The sequence below is a fragment of the Oxyura jamaicensis genome, chromosome 13 (genome assembly GCF_011077185.1).
Source record: "Oxyura jamaicensis isolate SHBP4307 breed ruddy duck chromosome 13, BPBGC_Ojam_1.0, whole genome shotgun sequence".
Classification (NCBI taxonomy): Eukaryota; Metazoa; Chordata; class Aves; order Anseriformes; family Anatidae; genus Oxyura; species Oxyura jamaicensis.
This window is the reverse complement of record NC_048905.1, coordinates 13099425-13121850: the sequence shown is the minus strand read 5'-3', so window position 1 is coordinate 13121850 and position 22426 is coordinate 13099425. Positions and strand designations below refer to the sequence as shown.

General features: G+C 43.8%; 1 long non-coding RNA gene across 4 annotated transcripts in view; it reads left to right on the top strand.

Annotated features, from left to right (window-relative positions):
- The window catches only part of LOC118173760, a 145533-nt gene that overhangs the window by 42488 nt on the left and 80619 nt on the right, over positions 1-22426 (top strand). For 2 of the 4 annotated variants that reach the window (XR_004754369.1, XR_004754368.1), the window contains one exon: positions 12870-13020. This is a non-coding gene — a long non-coding RNA (uncharacterized LOC118173760). Of the gene's footprint in view, positions 1-3096; positions 3302-12869; positions 13021-22426 lie in introns of those variants that run through there. The other 2 variants (XR_004754370.1, XR_004754371.1) reach the window with 2 other exon arrangements.

Below are 22426 nucleotides of genomic sequence, written 5' to 3'. Positions count from 1 at the left end.
GAGGATAAAAGAAATGCTGCTGACCTTCTGCAGAGCCGAATGTCTATGAGGCAGCTGTGGGTCATGCATCTGCTGGGCTACACGTCCAGACAGGAGAGGCACACGGTAGTCACAGGGCTTGTTCACGCTCTGGATAACAGGTTTTGCAGACAAGGCAGCAAGCCAAAAAGGAGGGGGGTGCCCATGATCCTGGCGGCTCACAGTACCGACCAGGCTGCCATGCAGCCCCCGTGCAATGGGACTGTCAGGGACAGAGGAAAAGGGGGGTGATGCTAGGAGATGTACAAAATTGTTCCAGTATGCCCTTAAATTCACACAGATCCCCAGACTGTTTGCAAATTGTACCCTTTGACCAGGTTTTCTGCTCTCCATTACTGCTGCTGTTTGAGGGGCCGTTTAAAACCTGTGGTGTCATCAGTGAGTCTGAACTGGAAGAAATCCAGACTGAATGATGTCTGAGCTGTTATGGAGATGGGGAAAGAAATTGGGCATTTCAGAAGCTTTGTTAGCATGAAACCCCTCCTGCTTGTGCATTTGTGAGCTTTCTTTGGCTCTGTGTGAACAAAATAGAAGTCCTGCTATGTTTGTAGGTGCTATTAAATAATAGTAAAGTATGTTTAGAGAAGTCTCCTTTTATTCTTATTGGTCAATGCTTTTAGTGTGGTTTTTCCTCCAACCTTTTATTCCAAGAGTTACTTGGCACAAATATGGTAAAAGCTCCTCCCCACTTCATTGCAGTGGAAATGCTCATTAATGGACTCATTAATAACCTCCAGCCGGACACTACCCAGGGAGATCCGTGTGCTCTGAGTTAACATGTCTGTGGTTACCTCTGCCAAGCGGACATCTATTATTTTCTCACCTCCGCCACAGAAACGACTCCCCTGACAAATGCACTTTGCTATACCACAATACCCAGAGACTGCTGAATATTCATTATATCTGCTCCTCAAAGTGCCTTGCCAGCATATGCTACTGGAGCCAAGATGTTTTATTACCTCTTGCCTTTTGCTTTCCTTGGAGAAAGTGCTGTGGCTTATATCACCAGCTCGGCCAACTTCCTCATCTGAGCTCCTTTGCATTGTGCTTTGCTTTGAAAAGGGAAACAGAGGGAAAAACTCTGCTTTTCCCTTAGTGCTTTGGTTCCATGAAAGTGAGATTTGCAGCCCCGTAAGCTTGCTGGAAGATTGATTAAAGAAGACAAGCCTTTGAACTTTGTTTCAAACAAGAGGTGGTTGTAATAACTGTAATCTCCTACTTTATTTTTCCTGGTGTGAGGGAGGGAGAACTCCATTTACCTTCCTGTCACAGGAAAAATGAGGGATGGAGGTGGCCTGCATTCAAACAGCTGAAGCCACAGATCCTCTTTGTACCACTCCAAACCACATACGACCACTTTGTGCAGCTTATTGAGACTCCATCTTCCAGGTGCAGTGAATATTATTAATCCTCTGGTATTCCCACCCCACCATGTTTCCTGCTGATGTAAGAGAATCAAAATGGCAGTTTGTGGGTCTGTCCATGCAGTTTGTCTGTGGTCAGTAGCAAACAATTTTAAAAGTGTATGAAACCAGATATATGCATAGTGAGCCTCCTATTCTGTCCTTTCAGATCCTAGGGATCAGTAATTTAGACTTTGAGTGAATGGCTGCACCCAATCTATTCCATTTAATATACTGTCCTTTACGAATTTGTCTAATTCCTTTGTTAATCCCATCATGATTCTGCCCTCCTGAGTCTCCTGTGTCAGGGAGCCGCACATCTGTGCACGTCTCGGCAGCAAATGTCAGGTCTCAAACCTGCTTTTGCATCACATGCGTTATAGGTCATCACTGGCATCTGCTTGTTTATTTGAACTAATTAGATTTATTTATTTACTTAATTTATTTATCTGTATTTATGTCAAATAGAGGGGAAGGTGAAATTGTTTGAAAGAGTGGTGAGTACTAGCGTGAAGTTCTTTCTTCCATTCGGTGTGTATATAATCTCTGTACAGATTGCCCTGACAGTGAGGCTGGAGGCAGGGTGGGTGTGTTTGTGATTAAAGGTTATTTGCTCCTGCTTTGATTCTGGTACTCCACGTGCAATACTTCCTTAATCTGCAAGGGAAGAAGCTCCTCTCTGCCCTGTAGGACCCTGCTGTGTATTCTGGCAGCCCAGGCGCAGGCCTGGTGAGCCTCACAGCTGGCTGGCTGCTTTGGTCACGTTCCTGAGAAATGTGAATTCCAGTGCTGGTGGTGGAAGAGGGAACTGAATGCCAGTCATTTGCCTGCAGGCTGGGGCCTGAAAGAAAGCAGTGTTATTATTACCTTAGGGGCTGATTTACAGAGCCTTTAATGACTGCCTTAAGCGTGTGCCTTGACTCACCGATAACCTGATGGGCTGTGTTCACCACTGTGTTAATTCTTGTGCCTTTCTTGCCTTGTTTCTAAACTCAAAGGCTTACCCAATGAATTTAGTATTTACACTTATTGAGAAGCTGAGAAATATTTGCCTATGCAATGGTACGGGCTCCATTACATTAACAAAGTGTTTTTCACTGATTGCATAATCAGATTTGGCATTCTACTTTCCCAGGGTCTGCAACTGATATTTTCTCTTCTCAAAAGGAATTTAGAGTAACAATAAACAGGGGAATGGGGTGACAAATAAGCCTTGTTTCCTGGGTACTCTGCAGAGATCCCTTCATGTAAGAGTTTATGTACAAACCATGTGGGCAGGGTGTACACAGAAATAGGACCAGTGGCAGTCGCTGTGTGGAGCTACCATTTCATACTAGTTTAGTTTGGGGGACACTAAAAAATGCCTTACAGGTTGGTTATGGAAAACCTGTTCCAGCCAGAAGCAGAACAGAATAAACTGTATGTGTGGCTACAGGCACCTGAACTAACAGCATAAGATCTGGATTTTTCTAGTGACTTATTCAATGTTTGCCTTCGATACGTTTAGCCAGACTGCAAAATAGCAGGTTCGTGTACTCTCTCTACTAACAGTATTAATATTTCAGCATTGCATATCTAAAATAGTCTTACTTAGTTGTCTCATTATTAATTCTTTACATGGAGGTAAACACCGTGCCGTGGTTTTGTGGGATGTGGGGTGCCTGTGTTTTGCCTTGGTTCAGTTTTCATCTCACCCGAGCTCGTCTGTGAGGGGGTTTCTGTTTCTGCTTGTCAGTCACAGGCACGTCAGTCTCTCCTTGGCTTGCAAGCCAACTAGAGAACTGTCAAATGAACAGCAGGAAAGTTCAAACCCCAGGTGGGGGAGGTGTAACTGGAATAGACGTCGCTCAAGCCTGCATGTAACTTGTTCTTCAGAGCAAATTTGTCTGGTGTTCGTGCACCCACGGTGATGAAAAAGTAAACAGGGCTTTCTCCCCTCAGCTGTAGTTCAGCTGGGCATTTTGCTGTGCAGCCCTGTGATGTGTGACTGTGCTGAGCAGTTATTTAGATGATTCCTGTTGGCATCAAACCTTCCATGGAGATGTCAGAGCTTTACTTAAGATGGTTAAACATACATGCAAAATCCTATAGAGGTGTAAAGCAGGCTGTGAAAGGGCTGTCCCTGGGCGTGATCTGCAAGGTGATGGCACTTTCCTGGACTCCTTTGAACCATCACTGTTATCTCTTATCATTTCTATCTACTCTGCTTGCTTTATCCTTACTTGCTGTGCTGCCAGCCTCCCAGCTTCTGCACCTAAATGTTCTCCGCTCCTTGGTGCTCCCCATTCCCCCCCAGCTAAATCAGCTAAATCCCGATGGTTTTGAAGCCTTTTCCAGCCCAGGTTCCTGCGTCATTCAGATTCACTCAGTCCAGCCCCTACAATGCAGACTCATGAACCCGTGCAAAGGATGAAAGTGAGCAGCAGCTGTGAATAGCTGCGCAGCTCAGGAAATTAAGGCGAGTCTTGTCTTTTATTCAAGCATGGGAACACGATTACTCCTGTTAAATCAGACGGAGTGTATCCAAATGAAACTGTCTGTCTTCAGTGGTGGTGTGGAAGGTGGAATTTGAAGAGCAGCATTTGCACACTCAGTTGGTAGTTGGCTTCACTTGCACACCTGGATGCGGATGCTGGAGATCTGCATATATTTCCCCTTCCACAATTTACTCAAATAGTTTACCTTGTTAATTTTTTGTGGGGAAAAATATATATGTGTGGGTGTGTGTGTATATATAATGTACGCACGCACAATTCCTGGAGGCAAGAAGCTACCAGAGAAGAGTTCTCTGTTGTTGCAAGGCTATTTCTATTTCCCTGAGCATTCCTATTGCAGTGCATGTCAGGAAAGGCCAGGACACATTTTCAACACAATGAAACGAGAAGCAGCGGCAACCCCACTTCAAGGCAGGTAGGGCTGCCAGCATCACTAGATGGGGCTCCTGGATGAAGCAAGGTGCGGTGAAACAGAGCCACATGATGTGATGGTGGAAACGTGTTCTTCATTACTGGGGCAGAGTGAACACAGAAATGGGCAGGACTGATTTAAAGAAAAAAAAAATACACAAGCCATGCTGTCAGAAAGAAGGATTGTGTCTGGACTGCCTGGGGTCAAGTGATGGGAAATGTAGTCATATTTCACGTTTCCATTTCAGACAGTTTCCAGCCATTGGAAATTTACTGCAGTTATATGACTGTTAAATTCCAAAATCCTTTAGAACTAACCTTGGGATCAAGATGTTCTCAGATTTATTTATTTATTTTTTTTTAATCCTGAATCAAAAATATTTAACTGTTGGAAGAGCAATGCCAGATTGTACCTTTTATGAGCCAATATATATTTAGCTAAATCACAATGGCTATGCTATATGCTATACTTGCTATACTTTTTTTTTTTTTTTTTTTTTTTTTTTTTTCCAATAACAGTATTTTTTTTTCAAAATGATTTTTTTAATGAAAGCCAATTCCCTTTATCAGTGAAGAATTAGGTCCCTGTAGGGATCCTTTGATTTCCTCGCTGTACAAAAGGTAGGGCACAGGGGATTTTTAATTTCATGGTATTTCATGCTTGGTATTTCAGAGGCAGCGAACAGGAATGTTTAGATCAGCTGATAGTGAATTGGAAATCACGACATGTGTAGATTCTGTCAAGTGCTTCAAGTGCTTTTTACCTTACTAATCCCTTCTGAGAGGACATTATTTATACCCCATTTGAAAATTGAGGTAAATCCTCAAAAAGGGCAAAATCACCACAACTAGGCAAATGATTATCTGTAAGTTAAAGAACAGAAATGGAAGGGATTTTTCTGAAGTACAAAAATGGAGAGGATTTCTTCGGGACTGGTGCTTCTGAACCATTACCCCAGCTCCACTGTGTTCAAATCCAGTGCTGGGGCTTGGACCAGGCTGGTACCTTAAAAAAAAATCCCTTCTGTTTTGCTAACCCCAACTCCGAAGTTACAGGGATTAAGAAACCATGTCACATTATGTTGTCCTTGGTGCCATGGGCTTCCTTTAAAAGCAATTCACTTTTCTCTTAAAACTCCATCTTGACCATTGTCTAGAGGAGAGGATTTTTAAATGTCATTCCAAGCCAAAGTAGCACTAATTAGAACAAGAGCAATAACTTCATGAAGAGCTTCAGACTAATTCTCAATGAGCAGAATCTGATTCTGGGGCAAATTTCTGCAAAAAATTGAGCAGCACAAAAGCTTCTTTAAAGGTATAAAATATAATATATAAAAATTTTCAGAGATAAATGTGTCAAAGAATAACATAATACTAATTTGAGACCATGGCTCAGAAAAAGGTTTTGGTAAAAAGGTACTGAAATCCTAATAATAAATAGTTAAAAACCAAACAAAACAAATCCAGAAACTATCAAATGTGGGCAGTTACCCAGAAAAAAAAAATAAAAAACAAACCAAAACAACCCTTCCACCTTTTAACAGAAATAGAACAGAAAAAATCTTTAATTATCAGATTGGGTACACGTACATTTATAATTCAGAAATTCTTATTTAGACTTCTATTGTACTCCATATTTTTATGACTAATTGACATTTAATTACCTGGTGATTACTAAAGCATTTAGCTTTCTCTGCTTTCCTTGAACAAAGAAATTTGGCGTACAGCAACAAAGCCACGTCACCTCCTAGCAGTATGGAGTCTGTCTCTGCTCTATATTGCAAAACGACTTTACTCAGTGTTCCTTTGTGAAAAACAGGATAAATATTTACTGGGTTTTTAAAAGCTAGTTTAGAAATTTGCGCTACTTCCAGCAGCACTGGGGGTCTGATTTGTGTCCCCCACTGACTTCTGCCTGCTGATTTCAATGTCCATGGGAGAAGGATGAAGTTCACCCCTTGCTTGTGCTGGGGGTTTTCCGATTCTAGATCATTTTCAGTTCCAGTCAGAGTTGCTGCCTGGCTGCTCCCAGGCTGCAGCAGGTCACTGTGGGGAAGGAGGACGCCTTGCACCATGCGCCCTGGGGCTCTTTGGCTGCGTTTTGCTCTGGGGCTGTTCCTTGTGTCTGGCTGAGGACTGGGAACAGGACCTCATCCCACGCTGCCTGCATCTTTAGTTACCTCCAAGCCTGCCTCCTTGGCTCTGGGGCAGTGCTGGGGTGGTCCCAACGTCAGTACCAGGCTTCAGGAGCACCTTCAGGCTTGCAGCTCCCCGTGCTGGGATCTCACAACGCAGAGTGTAACCTTCAGGCCAGCCCGTGGCACTGTGATTGACATGTTGCTAATAGAGGATTATAACTTCAAAATGAGAATAAGCACTGGGAGCAGATGAGTGTTTAAATTACAAAGAGCCTCTCTTTATGCAAATGTCCCAAGCAATAACGAACAAAGAGAGAGGACCTCATCCCTCTCCTGCCCTCTAAGAGTGTGGCAAGTGGGAGCAAATTGCTCCTGCACAGAAGGGAAAGGTTTTGCTCTCCTGTTCTGCAGGAGCAGCGGAGGAGAGGCACGGACACAAAGCTTCCCTGGGGTCTGCCTTGGGATGGGGCAATCCAGTTCCTTCCAGCCCTTCTCCCCATCTCCACACTCTTCTGGTGGTCCAGCACTGGATTTGTTTGTTTACTTGTTGCTCTGGAGAAGGCTCGTTTGCCTGCAGAATCTGAGGACTGTGGAAACGCAGCAAGAAACTGCCAAAGCCCATAACTTTAATGAAAGAACAGGAAACAAAAATCGGATTAAAAGGCAGCTTGTTGGAGAGCCCCTTCCCTCTCTGTTACATTGAAATAACCACAGCGCATGAGGAGGGTGAAAGCATGCGGGCTTCAGGAGGGAGCACAAAACCCCGGCATGCCTGTGACAAAGCCTTTCCTGGGGCATGCGACCCACTCGTGCCCCTTCTCAGGCATGGGGCCAGCTGTGGCTGCTGTAGCACCCAGAGCAGCTGCCGTGGGAGGGTCTGGGGTGGAAGAGAAATGAAAGCTGCCTGCAGAAAAACTGGTTTGTAAACCCAGAGCCAGCTTGTCATTGGAGCCGTTCTGGCTCCACCGTTTCTTTTAGGGCTGGTAGGAAATGAGTTTCTGAGCTAGCTAAACCTGGGCTATTGCTGAAGATTTGAGCCAAGATCCACGCTTGAAAAGGGACCTGGAAATCTCAGTCTCACCTGGGAATGTGCTGCTGGCCCTCCTGTTCTTGGCACTCCTCCCTTCTCCAGCGGGAGGGATTTATTCCGAGAATCTGTTGGCAGCCCCTGCGTTCGGGGCAGGAGGGCTGGAGGGGCAGAATGAAATCACAAGTCAACAGCAAAGCTTTCTCCACTTGACCTCTGAGCATCACTGGTTTAACACCACTACTTCCGAAGGAAACTTTTATCCTAGAAAAGGACAGTGCTGCATGGAATTGCCATTCATCACCGGAAAACTCTGTACCTCCACCTGAAGGAAAAGTTGTTCTGGCATCCCAGTAGTTTGTTTATTTACTATCTACAAAACTAACAGCAACAGTTCTACTGATGGGAGGAGAAGGTGCTGCGTTAGGAAGGTGGTCATCAGGAAAGGTGGCTTTCTGCATAGAGAATGGTGATTGAAATCTGATACTGGAAAGGAGAAGAACAAAGTTACGTTCAAAGTTGCATCATATTTCCCCGTGAAAACGGGCTTTTGGAGTTTTTGTGTCTGTTTTGTTGCTCCCAAATTGCAGAGTTTGCTGAAGATGCTGTCCCTGCAAATATTCTCGCCGTTCTGCCTGTGTGCACTTGAAAGGTTGCTGGTAGGGGGAGGGGGGAAAAATCAATCCGTTTGAGTAAAATCCGTAGGTGGAGAGCTTCAGCGCTGCTGGGTCCCAGGGGAATCCAAATCCCACGGGCATCTTTGATACCCTCAGCTGTAATTATTATCGGGAAACATTTTGCTGTTGGGAGCAGGCGAGTGTGTCTGGGAGGAGCTGGCGTGTATCCAAGGAATTTGTGTGCCCCCTTATCATCACGGCGAACAGGCTTTGTGCTTTCTTACTGCACCTCATGACTTTGCTGACCGAGGCACAGGGAGGCCCCTGGGTGAACCAGGAACCTCTGGCCACCAGCACCCTTACGCATGTCTCCCCTCTCCTTCACCATGCACGAGGCAAGAGGTGGATGGCTTCAGGAGGTCTTTTTTCATGGGGAGTGTTACATCTTTTCATTTTTCTCACCAAATTACTATGAACCAGTTTCTGAAGTTTTTCCTTGTAGCAAAACCAGGCATTTTAGAATTCATTTTTTTTTTTCTTCCTGTAATTGTGTATCTGTTACTCTTTTCTTAATCCATGATATTTCTAAATGTGAATTTGTTCCACTGTAGTTTTGATTTACTGTAAAATGTTTTAATCCAACCTCATTATTTGTCCCAAATGATCATCTTCAGCAGAAGGTTTTTTTTTTTTTTTTTTTTTTTTTTTTTTTTTTTGTTACTTGATACCGTCGTATGTCTATGTGGAAATAGAGAACTGGAAGTTGTATAAGTTTGAATGAAATGTCAGTGATCTGTAATAATAATAATAATAAATCCAAAGCACAAATTCCAAAAGGATCCATTGTTTTTTCATTAAATGTGTAAATCAGTTTTGTGTAAGTAGTTTTCCCAAAAACATGTTGAGATAAAAAGGTTGCAGATAGTGCTGAGACCAGTTAGAACTAAACTTTCACAAAGCAGATATTAAAAAGTAGCAGTAATATTTTAATCTTGATAACCAGAAAATCTCATGCAAACCCATAGGTTCCTAACAGTTTAGAAGCAGAGCAAAAACTAATTTAAACAACAAAACTTGTGCTAGTACTCTCTCTCTCTTTTTTTCCCCTTATTTTGTCATCCTCCCAGCATGTAAACATTCCCATCTAATCCCATCCCTTCTGTTGTTGCTGTAGCGAACCTGGTAGGAAAACAAAGTGAGAATTAATTTAACGTCCCGCTGGTAATTGTGCCCCACCTCGGCTCCTCTGTTGTCTGAGCACTGCGGTGTCTGTCTGCCTTCCAGAAGCGCACCGAACAGCGTGACTCACATCTGGCAGGTGTTTTTTTTTTTCCTTGTTCCCTCCTCTGGGTAATCATTCTCAGCTGAATGATTTGTTAGGGATTTATCATTATTATTATTTTAAATAAATGCACGTCTCAGGTTGCTAGAAAAAGGCCAACCCAAAATAAAATCCCCCCAGAATGGAGGAAAATGAAGTTTGTGGGGATTATTATGTCTCATGGGAGGTAGTACCCTGCTGTTCGGACAGCACCAAGGAAAGAGGCTTCCTGCACCCAGGAGACGCAAAGCTGCTGACCGGGCAGCACCCAGCCCTCCAACGGGCCCTCGGGCAGCAGGGGCGCATGTCACTGTGTCATTGCATCTCTGCTCGTGGAGGTGAGGACCAAGGCCCAGGGTCTGATGTGTGCCATTGGAGAGGACAGCTAGGTGTGCCCGTGGTGACCCAGCACTAGCCACAGCAGCTGCCGTGCTTCATCAAGCGCTCTGATGGCAACCGATGGCAATCCTCCAGGTCCTTGGCGGTCCCTGGAGCTCTCTAGGACTCACGCAGCTCACCTCCAGCCCTCCTTTGCTTATCTTAACTTCGGTGTTAAGCCTTTATTCAGTGACCGTGTTCAGAATTTGTGTTTAGCCAGTAGGAAATGCTGGGCTCATGGATTTGCAGGCAATTTAGGCTAGTTTCAGGTGGCCTTAGTGCAACTCATGTTGTAGGAAGCAATCCTTTAACCAGCACTACAGGTGAATTACAGTTATTCTGCAGTTACTCGATATTCTTTGCACTGAGGCCTGATTCTGCTCTCAATGAATTAAATTCATCTCTATGCAAAGGATTTTGCTCCTGTTAAAAGGAAAGCCTGTTCCACCTAGGGATTTTGATGGTATATTTAAATGTATGCATGTATTCTTTTATATTTAGAAATACACAATATGTGTAAATGAAAATTTTTGATGTCACCTGTGGAGTCTCACAGAAGGGGCAGGTCCCAGATAATCATATCCACAGTCCTGTGCCTCAGCATCCTTAGGTGTCAAATGGGGACAATACCTCCCTCACCGCGCTTTGGTAGGGTTAAATTTGTGGTTGGTCGCAAAGGCAGAAGCAGCTGTAGAAAAGGAGTTTTGGGGGTGTTCAGTTAATTCATCGCTCCGAGATTTATCACTGCTCTGAAGGGGTTTCTCTCCATGCACGTTGTTTTGTCCCTCGCTCCTATGACAGCTTCATTTCCCCAGCAGAAAAACATTTACAAGCATTTCAAGCACTGCTTTTGAGGGCAGAAATTCAGGAAATTGTTTCTGCCAAAATAAATGCTTTGATCTATCATAAGAAATACAAGTTGGGTTAGTTAAACATTCATGTGACAGAGGTTTTTGTGGCTCAGATAGTGTATGTGGTCATCATTGCTTGTTTAGGCTACAAGGAGATTGGGGTGATATTATTATTAATTTTATTTTTTTTTCTACCAGCATCTAAATAAGCTCATACATAACTGACCCTCTTGGCAGTACCAGTCCTCTGGAGAGCTCCTTCCTATAACAGGGCAAGTAGATTCAGCAACTTTTTCTTAGTGAACAATAATAATTTTATTATTATATGGTATAAAGATTTTTTTGTTATTATTAAAATATGTATGTAGGTGAGCTCTCTCCTAAGCAGCCGTGTTGCTGTCCCTTGTTCTCCATCTGCTAGCTGCTGCTGTACCCAGCTCCTGGTGCTGTTTTGCCCTGGGCTGGATTTGTGCTCATTCCCAGGAGGGCTGCGGGCTCCGAGGTGCTGCTTGAAGCTGCTGTGCTGGCTGAGTTGTTGTTTGCTTGTGGCATTGCTAAAAGGAAGCCCCTGGTGCCTCCTTGGAGGAGAATGGAAGGTTGCGGGGAGAAAGAATGAGTGGCATGAAGGGGTGGTAGCGCCACCCCTGCTGGGCTCTGTAGGTGTTGGACCCTTGGCTTGAAGTGGTCCTGGCTTCTCAGAGCTTTGCCCTAAACCAGGCTCTGCTCCCCGCTGGCACCAAATGGATGAATCACAGCCACGTGCAGGATTCGGGCTGGGGCTGTTTCTCTGTTAGGCTGAGCAGTGCCCGTGCACAGGGCGATGCGTTACTCCCTTCTTTTGCTCTGCACCTTTTGTGCATCCTCATGGATACCTCCATTCCTCATCCAATTTTCCTAGTTGTTGGAAACAGAGGAAAAACCAGGAGCTTAACCTCAAATGCCCTGTGAATATGAATATGGTATTTTTTGATTAAAGCTCTTATGAATGCGATGAAGAACAATCCATCTTTCTTCAGGCTATTGACTTTCCTGTAAAGAGCAATGCAGAGCAGTGTCCTTCCTTCAGAAATCTTGGAGGCAGTTTAAATGCTACCCCCGGGAAGACCTTGTTCTCATCTAAGTGTGATGGTTTTCTGACTAATTTACATTTATCCTTATTCAGCTTCGTCGCTGTCAGGTCTGCTCCTCAAATTAGAACTTTTCCATAGGTGAAAGTTTCTAAATGCTGAACTGGCAAGAGGCAGACTCCTGCCAGATTTTTAAAAATTATGACTCTCTTTAAAATTCCACCTTAAAAATTAATATGAATTAATTTCATGATGATGTTTCTACGCGAAGTGCCTTTCAGGCAAGTAGTTTCCTTTCTGCTTATGCTCTTCCCCCTCCCTCTGTATGAACCCACACAAACACACTGCGAAATTCTGCGTGGCTGGACAAGATGCAGAGATTAACGCTGCCTTCAGGTGCACGGGCGTCTTCAGTGCTGAGGTCGTGGGCCTTTTTCCATAAGAAATCTAAAAGCCATTTATAACAGTTCATGGTTTTCTTCTGTTATTTTTTTTAAGGATGATTTCATGATTTGCTGATATAGATCTTAGATTTTCCTTTTTCTTCTGTTTTTTATATTTTTGTCTATGACTTGCTGTATGAAAAAATGTGATTTTTTGTGGAGTGGCCACTTCAGTTGGGCTCCAAGTTTTTCTCTGCTTGTATTGACACCAAAAGTATAAAAATAAATGGAGGGTGTTAGAAGAAGAGGCTATTTTCCTTGCAGAACAGAAGTTGCATTTTGAGTGAATTCTGGGATCCCCGGTGAGCCCTCCTTGAGCGCAGGGCACTGCGGCATCCCTAGGCCTGCCTCGCTACCACTTTTCAGCTGTTGCTCATCTTCTCACGCTGGTGGCAACGCATCCATCTGCTGGTGAGCTGAGTGTGAGGTCAAGGAAAAAGAATATGATTTTAATAAGTTGTATCAAGCAGTTCAGCTGTCCCAAGGGAGCAAATCTCTTATTTTCCTTCCTGATAAAGAATTTAGGAGGATTTACTAATCTACACGTGCTCAGCTCCATTAGGAACCTGGGCTAATACTAGGTGAAGGTAGCAGTTGGTCTGCTCAGCTAAGACTGTGGCGTGTGCCTTTGAATCTGCTGTAGTTATTTAAACAGAAATGTCTTGCTCTTGCTTTCTAGGCTCTCCATCATTCCACTCTTACTGATGCTGTTGACCTAAGTTCCTTCTGTGCTTGTCTCCTCTCTACCAAAGCGCAGAATTTGACCTGTCTCCAATCACAGCTCTATGACTCTTCTCTGCTCCATGGGATGCTGCCTCCAGTGCTGTCTGGTAAGTCTCCTTTCTTCCACATTCAAATCCTTCTTAAAAACACAATACCACTGAAATGTTGATAAGGAATTCCCAGAGAAATCCGCTTTGGAAACAAAACGTTTTTCACTTGTTCATCATTTTCTTCACAAAGCTGAAGGGGGAAAAAGAAAAGGAGTAAAAGAATTTTTAGCTTCTTACATGTAAAACTTGAAACAAGCTGAGATGCATTTTTAGTGTGGACGCACGCAGAACAGAAGGTGGTCTATATTACCTAACAAGTTTCCAAATGTTCATTTTGTTGTATTCTGCTGATTTAGGGCGAGAGAGAGCTACATGTGAGTTTAAATTTTATTTATTAGGAGACCAGAAATGGGAGAGGCTACCATTTATTGTTTCTTAATTTCCTTGCATTTCTGACCCCGTAACTGGCACTTCAGTCTGGCAAAAGACTTTGAGAGACTAGACAAACCATGTTTTCTTTGCAAATATGGTTTTAATGGGAACTGTTTTTTTTTTTTTTTTTTTTTTTTTTTGTTAGCTTTGAACTATGGTTTTAATGGGAACTTTTTCCTTCCTTCCATTTTGATTTCAAGATTTGCTGTTGGAGTTTTATAGTGTTCGTTTTGAAGCTGACTCTCCCTCCCTTAGACCTCTTAGTTCTCTCCCTCCCTTACATATTTTCATAGATGCCATCTCAGATGGTCACCCAGCAAAGAGCACATAGACTTTTGACCAGACGCAATTTCTTCTCATAACATTGGATTTACAAATACTGACTTGCCGAGGAGAACATCACGTGCTTGTTGTCTGAGGTCAGTGTTTGGTTTCTTACATTTCCTCTTTGTGTGATACTCAGGTCTGCAGAGAGCTACTAATGTGAATTGTTTGGACAGCTGCTGTTGAGCTCACGCAGCTCTCATAACTTCACACAAACTTCTATTAAATGCGTCAAAATATCTGGATTGAACAAGCCTCTGGGCCACCTCTTGGAGGGCCCAGCAGTTTCTTTGGTTTGGGAGGTATCTGAGAAGCAGGTTTTGCCCGGCTAATTTCTGAAGGTGTGAGTTTTGTTTAAAAATTCTCAGCAACATCTGGGAATCTTTTATGCCCAGGTAAAGTGGGAAAGTTGTTAGCTTTGAGTGAGCACAGTTTGCTTTTTGAAAAATGAATCAAAGGAATGTGTTTTGATACGTTAAAAAATGCATGTCATATAACTGCTGTTTCTGTGCCTGCCAAATCCAAGAACTGTTCAGGCGTGGGAAAGTGCAAAGAGAAAAAACAATAAAAATTACCCAAGCCTAAAGGAAATATTAGGAAAGGAGATGAAAGACAGCCACACAGGGTGCCCATGAAACAACTGTTTGTCATCCCTTGCTACTGTTGCATGTTTCCTTAGAAAGGGAATTTATAGATAAAAGAAAGATTGCATGAATAATGTGCTTGGTCACAGTTTATAACTCTCAGCTTGGGGCCAAAGGCTCTCCTTACAGGAAAGATGCAGTGATTTCTTGCAGATAGCAGGAGTTCTAGTTCATGCATTTCCTCTGCAGATCTGCTACTGCTTTAGTAGAGGAGTGATGGCCTTCAGTTTTAGTGAGAAGAGGCATCATTTGGTCACAACAAATGTGCAGAAAGAGGGAGTGCGCTTTGGAAAAGTGTTATAGCTAGGAGAAGTTTACAACCAATGGGACTAGAAAGAGTCTGGAATGTAACACCAGCTTTGTACTGCTAAGGTAATGTTTACAATACAGAGAGCTTATGAAAAACTTCAGGATTACAGCATTTGTCCTTGTGCAGCAGTATGGGAGCTTGGGCAGCAGCCAAGAAGCCATCTGCAAGTGTCCAACAGACGTCCCAAGCACTTCGTAGAATAGATGTTGTGCTCCCCTGCCAGCCTCCCAGCCAAGCCAAGTGGGAATGGAGGAATTGTACAAGATTAGCAGACTCTGGGCAACAAGCAGACAGCTAAACTTGTTTACCTTCAAAGCCAGCAATATGATCTCTAAATTAAATTTACAAGATTTATCACATCTAGGAAGGATGGTGAAAACCAGAAAAGCTAGAGGAGAGGAGAAGCGAGATAGCAATTGGACTGGAGGGGTTTTCTCTCAACAGTGGTAAAATGTGTAGCTCAAACCACTGAAATGGGATTAGTCTTGGGTCCCCACACCAAACTGTTCTGAAACACAGAGGTGTTTAATATATTACAATCAAAATGCAATATTTCAGGACAGCAGCTCATCTTTTATCATGGAGGAATCAGATGGAAAGTGCATTAGAAGTTGGAATTTGTCCCCACTGGGGAGCTGCACTGAGTCACGGTGATGTATGGGATCTGTGCAAAGGGAAGAGAAAACATATTCTCCCTATGATTTATCTGTTGCATAAGCTCTGCTGCTTTCCAGCATTTCTCTTCTGTTGGTTGCAGCCAACAGCAAAGAGAGGTTCCCCCAGGCTCTTTTGCTGTCTGATTATACTGGGGTGGCAGTGTGGGGGAGCTCTGTTAGGACTGTGGAAATATGTTTGAAAAGCAAGGAGAAACTAATACAAAAAAACAAATGCCAAGAGAAGCTGATCTAGGAGGAGAAATGGCAGATTTGATGTGTTAGATTCACTTGATACCTTAGTGTATAAAGCTGTTGCACAGAGGGGTGGTTGGATTAAGCTCCTCGAGTATGTTGCTTCTTCACAGCCAGCTTTCAGGGCATCCCATAAAAGAGCCCTGTGCCAATCTAATTCCATGGAGAACTAACAGGATTTGGGCTGTGCAAGACCTGGCTGCTGCCAGAACTGTGTGGGTCTGTGACCAGGCTCACAGAGTGGCAGAGCGTTAATGCCACGTCTATATCTGTAGAGCTACAGTCAGAGCTAGACCCAGGACAGTTGAGTAAAACTGTTTCCAGAAGTGATGAATTTATAGGATAAGGTAAAGCCTGAAAATACTTTGCCTTTCCCTTCTAGTATGGTGCAGTCTAGTGGCAATGTTTCTCCTTGCTGACTGTACCCTGAATCATGATTCATGAATCATGATTTTCCTTTCTAAAACTGCTGAGCATTTGGTGCTCCTGATGAAACTCACCCTGTCTGTCCTTCCATGATCCCCTGAACCACCAATTTCCACTGAAGAAATTTGCCTCCATCCAGTTACATGCCTCTGGTTTTTCTTTGCTGATTTTTGAGTAACATCTACAGCTAAGCCAGGAATAAAAACGTACTCTCAAAACTTACCCCACAGGCTTTGCAAAGGGACTGATTACAAATTTGTTGGTGTTCCTAGGAAATCTGGGACAGCCCTAAGAAAGAGCTATGAACTGTTTTCCCCTTTAACTGCTGGGATCTTCTTAGGAATTCTATCATATTTCATTTTTATTGTCTGTTACCAGAACTAACCAGGTGGCACATTGAAGAATACTTGTCAAAAATGTTGCATTGTTCATATATCAAGAATAAATGAAATTTATCTCATAACCCAATTGCTTTTTCTGAAATTATTATAGATCCAGGCAAAGAGGAATCAAAGAAAATGTATTTTCTCATCTCATTTATTTCATTAGCATTCATCATCTTTCTTTCCCTTTTTCCCATATTTTTATTCATTAAAGAAAAACAAGATATTTAGATGGTAGTAAAGACCATCCTTTTTCTTTTTCTTTTTTTCTTTTCTTTTTTTTTTTTTTTTCTTTTACCTAAGACTATTTTGGTTAGCTGAGGTTGGTGAGGAGCCACATCCCCGCAATCGCTCTTGCAGCTTAATGGTGGGGTGCTGCTCCAGGCAGGCACTTCATTAAATTCACATTGACAAATGCTTGCCACCTTTTCAGGAGCTCCCCAGTGACTGAGGAATCCCAAGATTTTCCTTACCAAGCTTCAGCTCTCCGAGCACGTCTGAACTATTTCCTGGCTTTTTGCTGGTAGGTGCTTTCACAGATAGCCAGGATTAATTGCCCTCCAGCGTGTCTTTTTCTCTTTCTACCCACTGTGGAGGGAGCCTGGATGACAAGCCTAGGCTACATACTTCATTTTTAAATGCTTAAAATTAGATGAGATTAATTCTATTGTCTAATTCCTTCAAAGCTATTTGCTTGATTTTCTTCCCTGGCTGCCTCTGGCAACAGACTGTTTCACATCAGCTCTCCCCTGCACAAAGAGATTCTCTCTCAATTCCTCCAAGGCTTGACCTTTCCCTGGCTTTTTCGTTTATGCCACCTGCTTCCCACATTTGACACAGCCCGAAGTAGTATTTTCCCGTCTCATGAATTCTCTTTAGAGTTATGTTTTACATCAGTCACCTCCGAGTCTTCTCTCCCCCAACAAATACAGGTCGTGTTTGCCCAGCACTTCCAAGTGAGGTGCCAAGCTGCTGAAATCAGCCTTGTGCTGCCTAATTCCAGCCTCAGAGCAACATCTTCAGGGCCAAAACTGCTGGGATTGACGAAGAATTTGACTGGGGGGAAGAGAAGCTGCTCAGATGCAAAGAGTTAAGTTGGTCTTTTCTCTGCTATGAGAAAAGTTTTTACTGCCCTGGGTGGGAAGAGGGAACCCGGTAGTTTCTTGCCCCGTGTTATCAGGGTGACAGCTCTCATTGCACCATGAAAGCTGCAGATTCATGGTAGGCAAATAAGAGAACTCTAGCTTCTGTCCAAAGGAAAGCTTTGAATCTGCCAAATAGTTGTGAGGCAGCAAAGCCTGCAGAGGGCCTGGAGTCAGGCTGATTTACAACTACCTTGTGGACACAAGTTTCCCCTCTTATTGGTCCTAAGCTTTATTTGCTCTGGGAGAACACAGCTGTGCATGTTTTGGTGTGACATTTGCAGTGTTCCTCATGCAAACCAGCCCAGCAGCAGCCCAGGGACAGCACATCCTGAGCTTACAAGGGCTGGCAGGGGGGGTGTGCTGCCAGGGCAGCATCGGGTGGGATTTCTCCTCCCCGTAAGGTGGGAACTGGATCAGTTCTGTGGAAGGAAGGGTTCTCTGGAGAGCTGTCTGAGGCAGAATGGTATGATTTTTGCTTCAGTTGTCATTTTTTTTTTTTTTTTTTTTCAGCAAATTCAAAGTATTTTAGGGTCATGCTGCCCAGTTTCATGCCTTCAGGCATTTTTTTCACTGAATGATGCTATTTGGTTTATTATTTATTTGTCTGGCTATTGTTAAGAAAAGCTGTGAGAATACATATAGTTATATATATAGTTCTCCTCTCCTCCCTCCCCAGGCTCTTTCACTGATGTAAAAACCAGCTGATACAATTTTGTTAAAAGGCAGAAATAAAGAAAACTCACTTTGGAGCAAAATTTGAATGTCAGTCTAGAGACAAGATATTTTGGAAAGTGTGAAAATGAGGTTCAATAATGGGAATTGATTTTTTTAGGGTCGCTGTAGGGGGTGCTATGGCAAGTCCTCATGGCAGTGTGGGGAAAGAAATTACAGAAAAGGAATGCAGATAAAATGATGTCGGGCAGCAAAGCCAGGTGTGTGTGTGGGGGGATGTTAGAAGCAGCAACTCCCCCTTTCAGCTGCATGGTGTGGCGTAACGTGAAATACTGCAATGGTCCAAAGAGTGATGCTGCTTCTGCTAATATCTCAGAGTAAGGTAAACTATGCAGCAGGAGCTGGCTCAGCTTTCTTGTTTGGCTAGGCATGGCACTGATGTATATTAGGAAGGAGTTTCATGCAGCAGGGCGCTGTAGGGAGACAGTTGCTTGTGATTTACTCATCGTGCCAAACTTGGTTTGAGGCTTATTTTTAAAAACCCTGTGTAGCCTCTTTTCCCTCCCTCCCTCTCCTGTGCTGAGCATCACTAAATGCTGTTTGCCACTGAGGACATTTAAGCTAATTTCTCTAAAGTGCTGATGCAGCAGAACACACTTTTACTGCCATCACAACACCTCGCAAGCTCGCTTCCTTGACTGCGTTGGGAAGACACTGACCCGAATAAGTTCAGACCTCAAGGAATGGATGGTGCAGGCGGTACCCCTGAACAACAGCCCAGCTGCTCATGGGTCTTGCTGGCCAAAATGCCTTCATTACAAGGCAGCATTCAGCCGAGAGCAGAGGCAGGCAGATAAGCTCAGCCTCGCTGCGTATACCGCTGTGCTTTTGCCCCAGTTGATCCCACGGTGCCTGCCAAGGTAATTGGCACGGGGGTTGTGTTCCTCCTGCTGGGAGCTCTGTCATTATGCAGCGGGTTTCCAGTGAGTGGGGAAACGTGCACTTCCCGTGTCAGCACATTTGCACGCTGCGCCGGGACGGGGCTGCCTGGCTGCCTCCTGGTCAGGGGGGCTAAAAATTTTAGCCTGCGAGGGAAGGTGGGGAGCAGAGCATGGTACTGGAAGGCAAGGAAACTGCTGTTCTCAGAGGTCGTTTTTACCTGCAAAGGAGGCTTTTTAAAAGACTTTTCGGCTGGGTGCCATAAGTGCTGTGAAAAGCAGAAGCTAGAAGTTTGGACCCAGTGGTCATACACCAGTCTGGAAGGTTCCTGATGCGTATGGGTCAACATCCACGTGGTACCAGCAGAGAAATCACACACGTCCTGGCTGCCAGTGGCTGGGACAAGCCCATTGATCCCCACCCAGAGCAGCCCAAATCTGTCAGGTCTGTCTCTGAAGAGGAGACAGTTCTGCGGTCAGGCTTGAAACTAGAGCATTTAGTCTACCATCTCAGGCAAGAGATCTCTCCAGCCAAATTCTCAGTTTACTTTGATCTCTTGTTCAAGTCTATAGAAATGCCTCAGCTCCAGCCCGAGGCATCTCCTGCCTAAGCCACTCTACAGCTCAGTTATTGTCTTCTGGGTTTGATCTGCAGCATACGGTGCATCTGGCATCTTTAGCTCCTGTGAAAATTCACAGGCTGTCCACTCCCAAATTAATCTTTTTTTTTTTTTCTTTCTTTTTTTCTTTTTCCTCTCTCTCTGTCTCCTCCACCCTGGATGCCTCTTAACCCTCTCAGTCTTGCCATTGTACCTAACCCCAGTCCAAAGCCTTCTCTGGAGCAGAGATCCCTCTGTCCCAGCTGCTGGAGCGACTCATCTCAGTTCTCAGCTGCAGCAGCCTCTCTCTCTCTGCACACATTTATGATGGCAACCAAGTTTTTTTCCATGTGAAACAATTCCTGGCTCCTTGCTGCCTCTCCCTCTCGCCTCCTCTTGGTGAGGGTACTCTGTGTACAGAGCATGGCCCAGCGAGACCAGGCTGGGTGCTGGGTCCTGTCAGGCAGTCAGTAGCTGGGGACAGGGACTGAAGCATTTGGGGAATTTGCTTTCAAATGTCTTAGCAACAGGGGTAATTTAGATCTAAATAGATGTGGAGGAGAAAGGATGTCAGCTCCATGGCACGAGAAGTCAGCGCACGTCATGTGCTCAGCACTGACTTCAGGACAGTCCAGATGGCTCCGAGCAGGAGATCCTATGCGTTTAATGGCACATGCTAGGGAAATGGGCTGCTGGAGGTGTGGCTGTGTACCTGAGCTCTGGACTGAGTGGGACTTTGCTGGGGCCAAAGAAGTGTGGATGAAAAGCTGACGGCACAGCCCCTCTTCCTTTCCATTGAACACACAGCAAGGCAGTAAAACCCTGTGTTTGCTTGCACAGCCGCTGTGCTGTGTGCATGTGACTTGTGTGAAGTGGTTTAAGATGCACCTGGATGTCAAAAGTCTGTTTCTTCCCTTGTGTGACCTGCTTTCCCCTCTTCTGTGCCACACTCAGGAAGGTGTCAGACACCTACACCTTGCCTACACGACAGACATCAACATGACAGCATGTGTGCAAGCGATCCCTGGCCTCTGTCAGGAGGAACAGAAGTCGTGGATGCCTTGGCTGAAGTTTCTTCATCCTCCCCAGAGCCCAGCCCGTGAACAGTTCCTAGTTCTATTTTGCTAAGAAAGCGCAGGATCGATGTTTTTGACTTGTCAATATTCTTGTCCAGCTCCTTTTTTTTTTTTTTTTTTTTTTTTTTTTTTTTATCTTGCTCACTCTTATTGCTCTCTCCTCTGTGCCTGTTTTATTTTTGATGGTCTTGATTTCCACCTCTGCTCCTTTGTGGCTTAACCTTTCCACATCTTTAAGTTCGTGGCCCTTGTTCTGTGTGTTTGATATAGTTTTAAGTAGCTTTATAGTTTCTTTTCCCTCCTCAGTCCCTCCAGAATTGATATAACTCAGTCAGGTCATAACTTTTTTTGTCCTATGGATCCCAGCTCCACTCCTCTATCCTGGTATTGTAGTTAAGGTCCCTCAGTCCCAGAACTATCTTGCTGCATCCTTGACACATCTTCTGCGTGTCTTTGTAATGATCCTTTGTTAAACTGCTGTCAGCAGCTGAATGTGTTTTCAAATATGCCTCAGTGTTTCTCCCTCTCTGCTGTTGCTGAAGCTTTGCTGGTGACTTCAGCCCTGGGTATCTGAGCAAGGAGAACAGGGACGTTCTCCTTGGATCCCAGGGAACTGGCATGATGAGAAATGGAGATAGGAATTAACTCTGATTTCTCCAGTGCCAACACCGTGACCATGGGATATCTGCTACTGCATAAGGCATTGCTTTGCAGTGAGACGAGCCTCGACAGGTGCTTATTGCCATGTCGGCAGCACATCTGAACTTAATAATGACACAAAGATGTAATGGGTAAATAGCTTTATTCTCCTATTAATGTGTTCTAGACAGCATGATGATAAATTCTGGCACAGACTGCAGCAAATGAGAGAGACTCTTGTCATTGGTATGTGATAGTCCTGGCTCAAAAAACATGGGCACAATTGGGCAAATGCTTGCTAAATGTTGTACAGCTCTGTTAGATGTACCCCTCAGCTAAGAAGCTTAATTCTGTAGGGTTTGGTTGATTCCTTTAATAGAATATTTGCATTGAAAATTGTATTTATTTTTATTTTTTTAATTAATTTTTATTTATTTATTTTTTTTCTCAAAACGGGCAGAAGTCCCCTAATACCTGCATTTTTCAGAGAGTTCATAAAAAATATATCAAGAATTCCAACCCAGGCTTGTGTTGGTTTATGCTGTTTTAACATTGACCCATGTCTGTAGAGCTGGCATACCTAGGAGCAGTGGTTCCTAAACCTCCAGATGTCTGCTTTGCCCTCTGTGAGGGAGCATCCCCAGCCAGATGCGGTGCACTGAAGTGATTCAAGCAGAAGAAATGTCATTGTGTTGTGGGAGATGTAATCCAGCCAGGTAATTTCAGACATCTGCAGCAACAGGGCTACAGCTTTCTCTGAGTTCTTTGAGAGCTTGAATAGAACTATATTTATGGTGAACTTATTTGAATTGAAACATTTGCATTTGCTTATACAACTTGTGATGACTTAATCTGAAAGAAAATACCTAGCTTTGTTCCTTAGGAAAAAAAAAAAATAATAAAAAAAAACCAACTTTTTTCTTTTTTCTTTTCTTTTTCTTTTTTTTTTTTTCTTTTTTTTTTTTTT